This window comes from Camponotus vicinus, unplaced genomic scaffold, assembly GCF_025532165.1.
Source record: "Camponotus vicinus isolate PSW18456_S1 unplaced genomic scaffold, iyCamVici1.0 SCAF_10, whole genome shotgun sequence".
In the NCBI taxonomy this organism is placed as follows: domain Eukaryota; kingdom Metazoa; phylum Arthropoda; class Insecta; order Hymenoptera; family Formicidae; genus Camponotus; species Camponotus vicinus.
This window is the reverse complement of record NW_028141946.1, coordinates 6589549-6604998: the sequence shown is the minus strand read 5'-3', so window position 1 is coordinate 6604998 and position 15450 is coordinate 6589549. Positions and strand designations below refer to the sequence as shown.

Here is a 15450-nt window from a genome sequence, read left to right as displayed (position 1 = left end):
TATATTAACTTTTTGATAATTTATCTTTCTATAATTTTAACACACTTGACGTATATGTATATTTATAATATATATATTATAACATATTTATTATAATTCATTCTTTAGAAATATATATACTTCGGAGCTTTATTATTGAATTTTCTCTAAATCCGGTTTTTTTTAAGAATTAGCACAAGAAAAATTTAAAATTCCGCGATGTTCTCTCGCAAATCCTTTGTAAAGTATCTAGATCACATGAGATAACGCTCTTGGAATATCATTCGCATGTATACACAATGTATTTTTCTGACGACAGTCAATTCATATTCTCTCTTAAATTTATGAAAAATTCCGCAGTGTATTCTTCGCATTGAGCATTCAACCTTGGTTATGTTAATGTAACGTGGAACGTGAACATTCTATTATATCCCGAAAAAAATGTGTAGGGAAGGAAAAAAGATACGCGACTCACACATTATCTGTTAAGCCAAATTGTGTTATTGTGTTAAGATTAACACATATAAAATTCCTTTCTGATCATTTTAATTCCTTGTTTTTAATAAAAACTATAAAATCTTTAACATAATGCTTCTTTAATCAACTTTCTGTTTATAAAAAAAAATTCATTGAAACTAATTAACTCTCTTTCAAAAGAATTGAGATAAATGAATGCACAATAAATACATATAAAAGTTTATTATAGGCCTCAGCTTTTAATAAATTGTATAAGTTTGTTCTTTGTGGAAAAAACAAATTTATTTATATATTACTTAATTTGTTATTAAGCAAATTGTCTTATTTTTTCAAGTATAATATCCTGACTGTCAGTATATTTTGTATATCCAGGATACAGGTTTTGTATCTTATTAATTCATCTTAAATATATTCATCTATATGTATGTATATATCCATACATCATTGCTAGACGCAATCTGATCTAACCAACACAAGAGAGAATTAAATTATAGGGTAGCTAATGTGCGTGACGTTTTACGTCGCGCGAATAACGACTTAATACCGGAAATCCGATTTTATAATGGCAAAGGAAAGGTATTCTTAGTGAAGAAAAAAGTTTGGTTCTCTCCTTTCGACGCGGATTCCGATTTCTTGCAATTATTTCTTATTACCAGAGAACGATTGCGGTAATTCGAATCTATGTTAGGAGGATACGTAGACACAGGGGGCGAAAATATACGAGGGCGAAGGAGCGATGGTTCGAGATAAAAGAAAAGGGAAGATGGCTAGCTGCCACAATTTGAACCACGAAGAAAAACGGCTGGATAATCTGTCCGCCGCGATTCTTGGTGCCGGATAAGTAGACTATTGTTACTACTAGTTTTAGATATGAAACAAACATCATAATATCATAACGAAGAATTTGTACTTTCACGCTATACGCAAAATTATATCTCTAATTATCGTATTAAACTTTGATAACAAAAACTTTGAAAGAATATTATATACATAGTACATATATAATTTATATTTATTATATAAAATATATTTCTGTTTTAAAGAAAAATGATTATACAGTTTAATTGAGAAATGTATTATTAAAATTAAAATGCTGCATACATCAATATATAGATATTTATTAGTTTCCGATAAAGCTTGATTTATTTAATATTTTTAATCCTTTAAGTGCTTGAATAAAATATTGACATTTTTAATTTTGTGAAAATTAATATGCTTGATAATTAATATCATTATATTGGGAGACGAGGATATTAATTAGGTGGATAAAAGGTTGGATAAAAATTATTAAATTTTTGAGACGTGTACTTTCTTGGAGAAATAAAAACTATAAAAATATAAACGTTATTGTTAAAGAAACATTTTCTAGAAAAGTAATCCATCAAGCGTAACATGAGACTCGTTTTTATTGCACAATCGATTCGTTCATGTTACCATCTAACAAGATATTTTCTTCGTGGCAGTAATATAGTATTGCCTTAGTGACAATAAGGTCCGATATTTATAATTGAATGATATTTAAGATAGAGACTGTCATCGATTAATGTTGCGTTTCGTGTATAGTTGAGAAAACGATTATTGGCAATAAAAAGTTCTTCTCGTTATTGGACACGTAATAATAAAAAAAAGTTTTGATGTGTGTCGTATCTTACATCCGTAGAAAATTCGTTCTCGTATAGGGATGTTTGCGAAACTGATCGAAGTGATACGTGTTTCCTTGAGTCTTTTTCTTTTCTCTTACGGATTCTATCGACTGTCTTGCTACGAAATTGCATTCAGTTTGTAACTTTATTTTAGAAATTTGAATTCAATTTATCAAGTTATAAACTGAAAAATTAATTTGCAAATTTGGAAAGTTGTTTAAATAATGAAATAATTAAATAATATCAATAAAATCGTTTTACATATTCAATATGCGCATGTATGAAAATATCGATTGAAATTTGTGATATAATCACTTGGATTTCAAAGATTTGCGTTAATAATTCTTGTGACATGCAATATAATATGATACGTATTATATCTGAAATATAAGATATCACAGTGAATAAAAAAGTTACGATAAAGACTTTTGCGTAAATAAAAGTCTGCAATTTTGCCAAAAAGTCCTTTTTTTCGCGTATTATTGTATCTATTAGTGATCATTTCCTTTATTAGTTTATTAGTTTTATTAGTTATTTACTGTAAGTTTTAAATTTTTGTATAATATATCGCGTGTTATATTTTAAATTTAATTTTAATAGATCATATTATCTTTTAAATTTAACGCAGATACCGCAGAAAATAATTGATAACATCAATAAGTCGCAAGAAATTTCACGATATTGTACAGAAATCCATCAAAATTCTATTCCATCGTGAAAATATGCAACAGGAATTTGATCTGCGTGAAGACGAAATAGAAAGAGCTTAATTATTCGCTGGAGAGACGAGAGCTTCAGAAATTTTTATCACGAGCGAAATTTTATGAATTATAATAATCATTATAATGCAACATGCATACGCGTAGTGATTCGCTACCTTGATTTCGCGACATGCATTACAAGATAATATGTGGCCAGGTGCGACCAACTACGCGAAAATTATCCGGCAAAGAACTTTTTTTGTCATCTTTCATGAGGCGGAAGATAAGACTACTCGATAATGTGGGAAATTATTCAAAAAAGTTGTTCATATAAATTTTCTCTCACTTAAAGTTCAGATAAGCTCCTTGTTCATCGAAAGAAGTCATCCGTAAAATAATGCTCATCCAGTTTTTTATAGCGAATGGCATCGAGTTTTTTATAGAAATTTCCACATCTTTTAAACTATATGTATATTGGCTTAATTTATAATATTATGTTGTATATACAACATAAATGAAAATTCACTTCTGAAATTGCGCTTGAAATATTTTTAATTTTTATAATATATTTAATATATACCCCGAAACAGTTGTATATTAATTCCATAGCATTTAAGTCAGATGTACATTTTCAATGAGTTAATTTAAATTCTTATGCTCTTAGAAACTTAATATAATATTTGAATATTTTGCATCTCGTATAAAGTAATATAGTATAAAGCACACACATTGAAGCTCAAAATGCAAATATTTCTTATCGTTGCTGAGCACGTTTTTTCTTTTTTTTATGCAAGTTGCTTATCTCATTTAAAATTCAACGTCGTTTCTTCTATACGAATATAAAAATTTGACAAAAATATAAATGTAAATCTTCATCTTGTTATATTCATATTTCTCTTTCCTATTTTGACTTAATATTTTTATACATCTGATATAAAAGATGCTAAACTATACCAAATTATGGAAGAGATAGAGGACTGACTTAAAAAATAGTTTTAAAGACTACTGCAAGACTAATTTAAAACCCTAGATTTTAAATTACTGATTTTATACAAAAATAAAATATTCTATTTTTTATGTAAATTATATTTGAATAATTTTTTTAAAAGTATAGTAACTATACAATCAAGAGATAAAAATAAATATAAAAAAATATATTAATAGTAATGTATAATAATTATTTCTAAAATAATTAATAATAAATAATAATGTGTGATAATTATTCTTACTTTCTGCATTATAATAGTGTCATAAAGAATAGAAAATTTTTTGAAAATCTGCAAATTTGTTTAATTCCTTCTATATACTTTCTACATACAATAGAATTTGATATATATATATATATATATATATATATCAAATTCTATTGTATGTAGAAAGTATATAGAAGGTATATAGAAGGTATGTAGAAGGTATATAGAAGGAATTAAACAAATTTGCAGATATATATATATATATATATATACGCATTCTCTCTCTCTAGTTATATGTTATAAAATGTTTAATTTTTTCTGAATACATTTATATATTTCCTGTCTAAGAAAGATGTAAGGAAATGTAAAGAAATGTAAGATATGTAAGGAAATACATTAAGAGCGATATTTGTCAGTTATTTCTCGAAATTTTGTCCCGCGTGCTCTAACCCAGTTTTCGAACAAATACAGATGTTGTGAGATTAATGTGGTAAATATGCACATTGTATACTAGCAGTTAGTGTCGGTTCGCTCGAGCTTTTGATGTATTTAGAGTCTAGATCTAAGAAGAAATACAGCTTGCACGTTCACTTCAATTTCATGCTTTTCGAGCGCCGAGCTTACTATCTATCTACTCTTTACAGAAAAGTACGCTTTGATGGCTATGTCGTTTGACAACTTAAGCTTAAGATGACCTGCAACTACTTTCTTTCCGAGCGCGCTGTAATATTCGCAGTTTAATTTAATGAGAAATAAATTAATTTAAGGCTGACATATCTATTAATTTGACTTTATTGATTAATTGATCAAAATAATTATGAGTTAATTGGTTGTTATAAAAAAAATCAATTATTTTACTTCTTAAACATCAAAATTTAAAAGAAAAATATAAAACAAATCATTATTTAAACTAATTATTATTTAAACTAATTAACTGTAAAACTACAATATATAAAAAATCATATAAACAAATTCAAAATTAATAAAATCAAAAAGTTTATACATAAATATTCGATTTGTAATTTAAAAAACATTGTCATATACAAGTTGTCATATAATTGTATTTCTGTTTTAGCTTTAATATTAAAATTGCAGTGTTAAGAGATAAATTTTGCTTTATACATTTTGGCACAAAAGATAATGCTTTATTATTGTCTTTAATTTTTTAAAAGCACACAGATGGCTTTCTGCTAGAATCAAATAGACTCCGCATGTAAGCAAAACAATGGTCTTTTTAGAATATTAAAACTTCAAAAGAAATTACATTTGGCGCACATTATAATCCTTTGATCTCGAGTTTTATGAATATACAGAGAAACTTAGGATTACTAACAACTACTTTGTGCATCAGATGGCACTAAATATTTCAGGGAGGCAGATATACATAGATGCTTCTGATGTTGTGTTATTTATGCGAAATTCAGGTTCCGGTAAGAGTGCTCCAGACACGCAATGAGAGTATAATCTCTGATCGATGGCACGAGGATATACCCGAGAGAATGGATAAACTCGACGTTGGAGATGAATAACGGCAAGAAATGGCGCATGCCGACAATATGAGATAGCGTGTGAAGGAGATTGAGACCTCGAGTTTTTTTTTTCCTTTCTCTTTCTCGTGGGAATTAATATTTCCACTTTGTAAACGCACACAAAGCACGGTCGCAAATGCGAACACGGATAACTGTAATGCGCGGTTACAATCGCGGACGGCTAAAGAGTCGACGTTGTTGCTGGTCGAGAATAACGAGTAGGAAAAATGAAGTGGACCATTTTATGGTGGAAAGGGGATTTCTCCGGTGACCAGAGAAAATTAAAACTCGACATTTAAATCGTCGATGTGGCATTTATTTCCGAGCTACTTGATATGTATATGCAAAATTCGAATTTTATCACGATCGTGTAAATAAAAGAGAAAATTACAATGTCTATTATAATAGATGTTTATCGAAAATTAAACGTGTGTTTATTGACAGAAAAATATAGCATTTTAGCGTTGTAAATATGAATTATAAAAATAGATCATGTATTCTTGAAATCTTGAAATTTTTTGGAAAAGAATTAAAATATATCTTGCGTCAAAATTTTTCGTACTTCTTATTTTATATCATATTGTAATTTTCTTTAAATTTGTGTGTAAATACAGGGTAATTATATTATTATATGTAATTTATTATATATAATTATACAGTTAAAGATTAAATCATTTATTGGCACTTCGTCTGCTTATTTGGAATGAATGACTAAAGAGAATCTTATCGATCGGTACCTTCTAGCAAGGGGAAAAAGACGCCGTCTCAGAAAATCGAGATATATCATGATCGGTCACACGTGTGCACCAAATCAAGTAATTACTAAGAGTGACAAGGTGTTTTTCTCCTTACAACCACATAAATTTTCAGATTGAAAACCTTTGAGTGGGGTGAGTGTAGAATAATTAATGAAGCAATTGACTAATTAAGATTTCGTGTAATTTATACAGTATGAATATTATCATAAAGCTTAATTTTCTCGTTGCAAAGATAATGATTGCATCTCTTTTTTTCATTAATGAGGCATATTTCAATATTTAATTCAGTATAATTTAATATAACATAATAATGATGTATATATTGTATAAAATATTTTTAATTCTATATAAGTAAACTTCGTAAATAATTTATGTTTATAATAAAATGCTAAGTTTTTTTATTTATAAATATTTAATTTTCCATACGTGTCTATTGAAGTTTGTATTAGACATCGTATATTTATATATATTATTTATATCTACTTTTTCGTTTGTTTTCTGTTTAATTGTTTATATATTATCCAGTATGAAAATCTTATAGAAAAGTACGAAAATATTTTTTTTGTTTAAATTGGAAATAGATTTATGCAATTATTTAATTTACACTATAAGTGCTAAATAAAAGTTTACTGAAAATATAAATATAGTTTGTATAGAATGTTGTGAAACGATTCACTATGATTCTACACATGATTTCTGTTTGAGCTTCATTCGATATTAGATTGAAATCTCTCATCAGACGCGAATGACGTAACTAAACACAATGCGACGATAAGCGAAAAAATGTTATTATCGGTGATGACGACGAATGAAGGAAAGTTGGTCGGATATTTTCCTGCTCATATCCCTCTCCTCTCGCGGCCTATCTCTTTCACCACTCATTCGTTCTCGCAGGAAATTAACGTCTGTCTGGTAAAACTCGTGCATCGACATGAGCCGGATACGACTACGGTACCAATGTTGAGAATTATATCGACGCTGAGTAGAAAACATAATAAGAACGTCAATGTCTCAAGAGACGATAGGGTCATCTTTATGTTACTAGATCAATCCACAATTTATACGTATTTATAATAGTAGATATATCTATCGATTTTCTTTAATAGAAATTCATTAATTGAATAAGAAGGTAAAAATAATAATATATATATAAAAAATAAATATGAGTAAAAAACTATCAAATATTGTAAAATATTAATAAATCGTTGATAATGAAAAATATAAAGAGAAGAGAAAAGTGAGATAATTTAAAAAATCATCGATATTTGAAAACTTGTTGACAATACGAGTAAAACATATGCGTACAAACTGTATTTTAATATTCTTGCATTAACGCCCAAATTCTCTATCTAATTTCCTGTTTCATCATATAAAGCTCTTTATGGTGTAAATGAAAGCAACAATTGCTATAACAGAAATGAATTTCACGTTCGATGAATCGAAGTTATAACGAACGATCGATACGATTGACGCATTTTTAAACGGAAAAAATGGATAATACGTTCCATTGTATGAACAATATTTATTATTTTCTGAACATTTCGAATGACGCACATGAAAGGTGCGATTCATTCGATTGTACATCGCATGATTGTACTCGATTGTGCGAGTCTTGTACGCAGGAAACACGTGCGAGAACACGAGCTGCATTGCTGTAACAATCCAATCGATATTCTATCTAATTGTTCGTGGAATGAATTGTGCATGAAGAGAAATTTGTTGCGCGCTATTTGAAAGATATTATACATATATATATACATATGCATATATATGTTTCATGTAAAATCGAAATGTGCCTAAAATTTATATGGATTATATCACGTGTTATGTTTGCTCTTATTGAAATTATGACAATACAATCCAGCAAATGTATTTTCCCGTGCTATGTCGATCGATATGTGTGAGAATCGTGAAAGTGCCGAATGCACCGGACGCAATAGTGGATAAACACAATCAATCTCTTCCGTATTCCCTCGATACTTCGTAACAGAGTTCAATCATCAGTTTCTCAATTACTTTGTGCGCAAGATTTTTTGAAAGACGTTTGTACATGTACAAAATCCTTTAATAATATATTTTTGCTTCGAGATTGCACGACAAATGTAATTGAATAGCGAATCCGACGTCCGATATAAATTTCGATATAAATCGATTGCCTCTGTATTTACATATGAACTGTGTGTGTCCAATAAAAAAAGAAATATATCTGCTGTCAGCATTTTTATCCTTGAAGCGATCTTGTACTACTAATACGTTTGTGTTTGGAATACGATTAAATTGAGATTTTTATGAATGAGATTATGTATATACAATATTGCGTTAAATTTTTAAAGCTGATATTTCACATTTTTTAAGATGGTTTTTTTAAGATCAATGAAGAATAGCGCAGTGAAATTATTCATTGAAATTTTCTTTCGGGTATCATGGTGTTTTATTTTTATTCTTGTAAAACGTGATGATACGAATATTGAGCGATATATAATATTATCAATTTTTTTTACTTGTGGCATAAATGGAATATATTCCTTATATTTTTCATGTGGAAATACAAGTCATCCTCCCGAAAAAAATAAAATCTGAAAACACTTATTGCTTGCGTCATTGGAGCTTTAATATCATCGCATTCTTTATCTTTTACGGTTTCTTTTTTTATTATAATTAAATTTTATAAACAAGTAAACAATTTAACATTTAACTTGCATTAGTTGTTTTCCAAATTATAATCAAGTTATAATTAAGGCAAAATAAAATTTGATTTAACATAGAAATAAAGATACGCAAATAAAAATAATGCTCTAATACAATAAAAATTTTTTTCAAAACATTAGTTGCTTTATTTATTTAAAAAAAAGACAGAACTTTTATATATCATCCGGCCACTGAAGACCACTTCGACTTTTTTAATAGTCTAACATATTTAATGTCTAACATACAAAATACAGCATTTACATTCTTCTTTTCGACTTTTTTTGTATTTATACATAAAAAGATTATACATTTTATAGTAGAAAAATAAATGCTGGACAGGATGAGAGATATAAGAGAAAGAAAAAGGACGAGAAAAACGTTTAAAAGTGGTAATAATGCGTCACAACACAAACAACTTGCATTTAAAAGAAAAGCTGCATTTGACTTTTGACATAATAACTTGTTCTCTTGTTTATATATAAACATTAATTTTCTGCGGCTTCCAGCTAAAACAGAAAGAATCTGTTTTGTAATTTGTACAGTTGTTTTGTCCAAAAGAAATGCGTACAATATTTAAGATTCTCTTTTAAATTATATAATGAATTTCTTGCAAAGTACAAAAGATATTAATTTATATATACATTTTATTTATATAATAATATTTTTTTATATATGAATCTTATAAAATTTTACGAACATTAATTATTTTAATTTAGATTTTGTTTTGAATTAAATTTTGAATATATGTAAAATATTCTCTCTTATTAAATTATTTACATATGTGAGCCTCCTAGAAGTGGTCAATTCTATTTTTTTCAAACTTATCAATTCTACTTTTCATAAATTTTTTAATTTTATTATCATACAGGGTGTCCCGAAACTAACGCTTGATATTTTAAAGGCAGATTCTCTGGCCAATTTAAAAACGATTTTTCCTCAGCGAAAATGTCGAGGGAGATCATTATTTTTTGCATATTCCCAATTTTTGTCATCATGTATCTTTCTAACTAAGCCTTAAATTAAAATTCTATTAAAGTAAACTCTACCTAAAATTAACTAAAGAATGTGACTTTATTAATATTTTATTCCCATAAGCCTTAGTTTGCGAAAAACCCTTTATTTTCAATCGTTTATAACTCGAAAACTATTAGTGCCGCGACATTTTCGCTGAGGAAAAATCGTTTTTAAATTGGCCAGAGAATCTGCCTTTAAAATATCAAGCGTTAGTTTCGGGACACCCTGTATATGATTGCTTTAGTACTAAAATCAAACAGTTTATAAAAAGTGGAGTTAATTTTTCTCAGTTTCTTCAGTTTGAGATTTCTGAGAGTTTTCTTATTCTTCTTCTTTTTATTAAGTCAAATCTTCTTTTAAAATAAGGAAAATGAAGAAGAAAATTCGCTTGTTCGATTGTATCTCGTCATTTATATTTGCAAAAAGAGCAGATCTTTCACAGGGATTCGACCCCATCCACGCGCGGAAATTCATCGAACATGTCATATCTCGTTTATAAAATTTTGCAATCGATTGCATTTATCACATAGATTTCTATCTGGTTTACACGATGGCAGTTATTCGCGAATTCTTTCTCTTTAGCATGGAATTCTGTGTAGGAGCAATCTATTCGATGATTAAATTCTTTCCTTATATTTTTACAGGGAAGGCACGTTTTCTTATACATTTTCCTCATGAGGCACGTGTAAGTTCCATTAGAAGCTACAACGTGTCAAAGTTTTTTTTCCCTATTATTTTCTGTATGAGGGGCGACTCTTAACTTTGACGTGGATTTATTTTTCTGCGATATATCCCAAAGTAGTAGAGATATACATTTAGAGAACTTTTATGGGTTAATCAAAATATATTGCTAAAGACAGAAGTCACTTACAGAAAATATTATAATATCCGTGCGATAACGATTAATTTTCAACAAAAATCATCGCAACTTTTTACAGCGCGAAATAATACGAATAAGTTATATTTATATGTAAAAATATTTTTTACATATAAATTTGTTACATGTTATTATGCATGTTGTAACTGTATAATAATATTATTATAGTTAAAGAAAACATTAAATTATACTTTACACAATGTGTTTACTTAAATTACGATGCATGGCAAATGATTTTATCTTGATTTATCTAATACAGAGTAAAATAATAAATAATCCTTGCCATTAAATAAACAAAGCGATTTTATTTTGCGAAGGCTTTATTTTCCAATTGTGATTTCATGACTTGAAATTTAAGAAGAGCGCAGCTTAAGAATAAAGCCAAGAGAGCAGATATTATTTATTCAAACTCTTAAAGGTTTAGCACACAAGTTTGCTCAATTTTAAAAAAAAATTTAAATTTTTAAACACATATCGCACAAGATACATTTGATCTTGGAATTTATTTATGAATGTTTTATGACTTTGCTGTGATTATGTGTACTCTATATTTCTCTTTTATTTATGCTTAAGCCATATGCGTATGATATAAATTTCTGATGACCATCTACTTACATTTACCTAATATTTTTTATAAGAGAAATAAAGAAGTTAAAAATGTAAACCTCAAGATGAGAATCCAAATAACTTAATAATACAATGTGCAGCGAATTGTAGTCTGCAAAATACAAATACAAATATTCAAATTGTAACAAAACATTAATTAAAATAATTAAAATAATTAATATTTTAAAAGTATATTATATTGTGTACGTATTGTACGTAATTAAATTTTTTATTTGTTTTTAAAAAACAAATAATTGATAAATAAAATTACATAATTTTCTTTTCTCTCAAAAAGTTTTTGTTTTATAAAATTTGATAGATACAAATTTATAATTTTTTACATTTTAATAATCTAAATAACTATAAATTTTTTAATTATTGTTAGTATTTTAGGTATATTTTGAAAAAATTAGAATATTTATCATTACACAATGTAATAGATCATTACTGCGGAAATAAATGAGTAATTAATTCTAAATGACAAATTAAATGATTTCTAATTTGATTACTTTATAGTTGCTCTGATGGTCGATATCTCCCCAGGCGTCCTTCTCCTCTCATTGTTGTTGTTCATTTATGCCACTCAAACAACACTTGCGAAAACATTTAATTGCAATCACTCACGCATTAATTGATAAACTACAATGATCGTATGTCACTTTGCACAGCACTTCCGATGTTAATAGTAACGTGTACTTTGTGCGTACATTGTGGCAGTAAAATAACAAAAGCTAAAATAACAATAATAATTTACATGTTATTTATTAATAAATACATGACTAGAGAATTTATTTATAGTACAAAGTAGTAATTAATAATTGTTCTCTCTCTAAAATAAGAGCATAGTATTTATTAATAATACGTAGTATTTATTAACAGTGAATAAATTCTCTCACTGCGACGAATGACACGTGAAATTTGTCGTTGTTTTTCCTTTGTGATATAACAGAGTAAGTATCACATGCGATATATTATCATCAAAAGTGCTCTACAATGCGCGTATTTTACTGATTAGTACACAAGTGACCGCAATTAATTGTGTTTTTGCGAGTTCTGTGAATACTATACAGATAAAAAAACAACAAGAATGAGAAAGGGAGAGACATGGGTTAATAGCGAAGTATACATGAAATAAGTAAATTATAATTTATTTAATTTGTTATTTATTATTTGTAAAATTAATCTTATTTACCTCCGCGATAGTAATTTCTTTTACATTTAATTGTGTAATAAAATGAAAAAAAGAAAACACATTCTTTATAAATTTTTTTATAATATTTATAAAAACTAATATTTTTTAAATATAATTTATTAAAAAATCTATTAAAAAAATATATAAAATACATTTTATATTTTATATTTTATATCTTATATTTTTTTTTATACTTTATACTTTATATTTTATATTTCATATTTTATATTTTATATTTTATAATACATTGTGTTTAAGAGATTAATATAATAATTTGGATTATTTATATTATATCTGATTTTCAGTGTGCAATTTTATAAAATTAACAATTATAATTTTATTAAATTAACAAGTATAATTTTTTACGGATATATAATTTTAATTTTAAATAAAAATATTTATATTAGCAACCCTCTGATATATTTTCTATTGAAACATAACTCGTCGATTTATTACAACGTAATTATTTAAAAGAGCGCAAGCAGCGCGTGGAGAATATTTTTATTCATTTACCTTCTATCGAAAGTTAATTGGAAAGACCGTGAGATATCAGACTTGATACTTATCACCTCCTTCCACAGCCATGGCTTTCATTAATGGCTCTGTCGGTTCTTTGTTTTCCTCTTTCCGTTTTCCGTTTTCGTTCTTTATCTTATTACTGACGTAGTGTTATCGGCACGAGCTCTTCTTGTCGATTGAATTCACGTAAAAAAAGTAAAGTACAATTGAGCTTTTTCTAAATGATGACTCCTTCAATCCTCTTTTCATGATTTGATTTTGACGATAACGTTTTAAGATCGATTAAAAGATGTTTTTCTTCTTTTTCAAAAAAATCAACACTAGACTATGCACATCTTTAATCACTATTGACAATAAAAATATTACCCTCGTTTCATATTATAATATCTGAACTGATATCTGAGTATCAAATTTGGTTTTATAAAGAGAAAATTTATTATATATTATAATATTTTCAATATATATATATATGTAAACATAAAACATTAAAACATAATTCTTGTTTCGTGATAAGTAAGACGTGTTAAAGCGATATCGAATTATAAGAGCTTATAAGAACTTGAATTATATAATATTGCGAAAGATAGCATTGTAGTATTATAAATTATTTCTTTTTTAAACTACAAAGAATTGGAAATTAAAAATTTCTAAATGTACACTTTTTTTACTTTCGTTCTAAAATACACATTATATTTTACTTCGATACGTGATTAAGTATTAGGGAACATCAATAATTTATGACTTTAAATCACATCATGTGAAAACAAATCCAATTGCCATCATTTCAGTGTTGCAGCACAGTAATGAAACAATAATAATGGTAGAGAGGACGGAGAATCGTATGACTAAATGATGTAACGTGATTCTCTAATCAAATTGGAATCTTCTTTAACGATATAAACACAGGACTGCACGATTTCAAACTATAATTTGTACGCACAAAGTTTGCTTTCAAACAGTAATATTTCATTTGCAGAATGCAATTCAATATGTCATCGTTACACATTTATACTCTCTCTTTCTCTTTCTCTCTATCTGTTTGGAAAATTTATATCACATTTGTTTCTTGATTAATAGTGTAATTTAAGTAGATAATCTTGTAATTATATATTGAGATAATGACAATGTAAACATCGAATAAATGATGTTACACACACACACACACACACACACACATACATGTGATTTTTTAATTAACTTATTTTTCTTTTTTGGATTTCATCAATTAGATCATTCTCTTGTTATGAGTTTTTAATTCGCAACTTTAAAATTTTTTATATATACATATATTTATTTAAGTATTATAAATGTAATTATATAATTGTTATAATCATATACATATATAATTATATAAAATTATATTTATATACGTAGTAGTATAATATTCATTGAAATAATTAAAAAAAAACACTTTAGTTCTTAATTTTTTACATCTTAAAAATTTGATCTTCTAAAAAGCTTTCTAAAAAGTTGTTAACGATTTTGTTGATTTGTATTCTAATATCAATTGTAAGAAAAAATGATTATAGTAGAAAATTGTTATTATATAATTTCATGAACAATTTTCGTCAAATCCTTATGTGAGCATTTATAGATAGATTACATATAGATGTGCTAGGTTTATAATTTCTTACCTATATTTACCGATATTTTCTTATCTATATTTATTTACGTATATACGTATACGCCATATTATTATATTATATTGATCATATTATGAAATATATATTTGTAATTTTGCGATTACAATTAATAATTATTTTTATTTTAATTTAATTTTAGAAAAATTATTGATGTCTAGAGAGAAATGTTATTGCAAATAATTTTTGAAAAATCCTGTTACCAGTATTTCAAGTATAGAATTTTTACTGATATCATTCATCGGGTGTAACTAGGAAAAAGCGACAATAATTAAGAAGCGGTCAATTTCTGTCGCTTATTGCGGTACAAACGACCATTGCCTACCACAGTACGCAATATATCGGCCGTGGCTAGCTTAACGTTCTCATTAATAATCGTCTCGCTTTTGTTTTTTCATCCGTGCTACGCCGGTATAGTGGTTCCGCAGAAAAGTGTGACCCGTTTTTCAAGATGAAACTTCCGCCGGTCTATCCTTCTCATTTACATTTTCTCCATTCTGAGTTCGTACTTTCGTCACTCGCCATCGTAATTTCCATCTCATTTCACCGACGGTTTAAATGTCCTCCCCGTATATCCTTCACATCTCACGGGGATAAATGCGATAAGATAAGATAGACGAACGGACGTTACATG

At 27.4% G+C, this 15450-nt stretch overlaps 1 protein-coding gene across 4 annotated transcripts in view; it reads left to right on the top strand.

Annotated features, from left to right (window-relative positions):
• The window catches only part of P130cas (Serine_rich_CAS and FAT-like_CAS_C domain-containing protein p130CAS), a 184693-nt gene that overhangs the window by 20312 nt on the left and 148931 nt on the right, over window positions 1-15450 (top strand). The gene's annotated exons all lie outside the window — the stretch shown is intronic.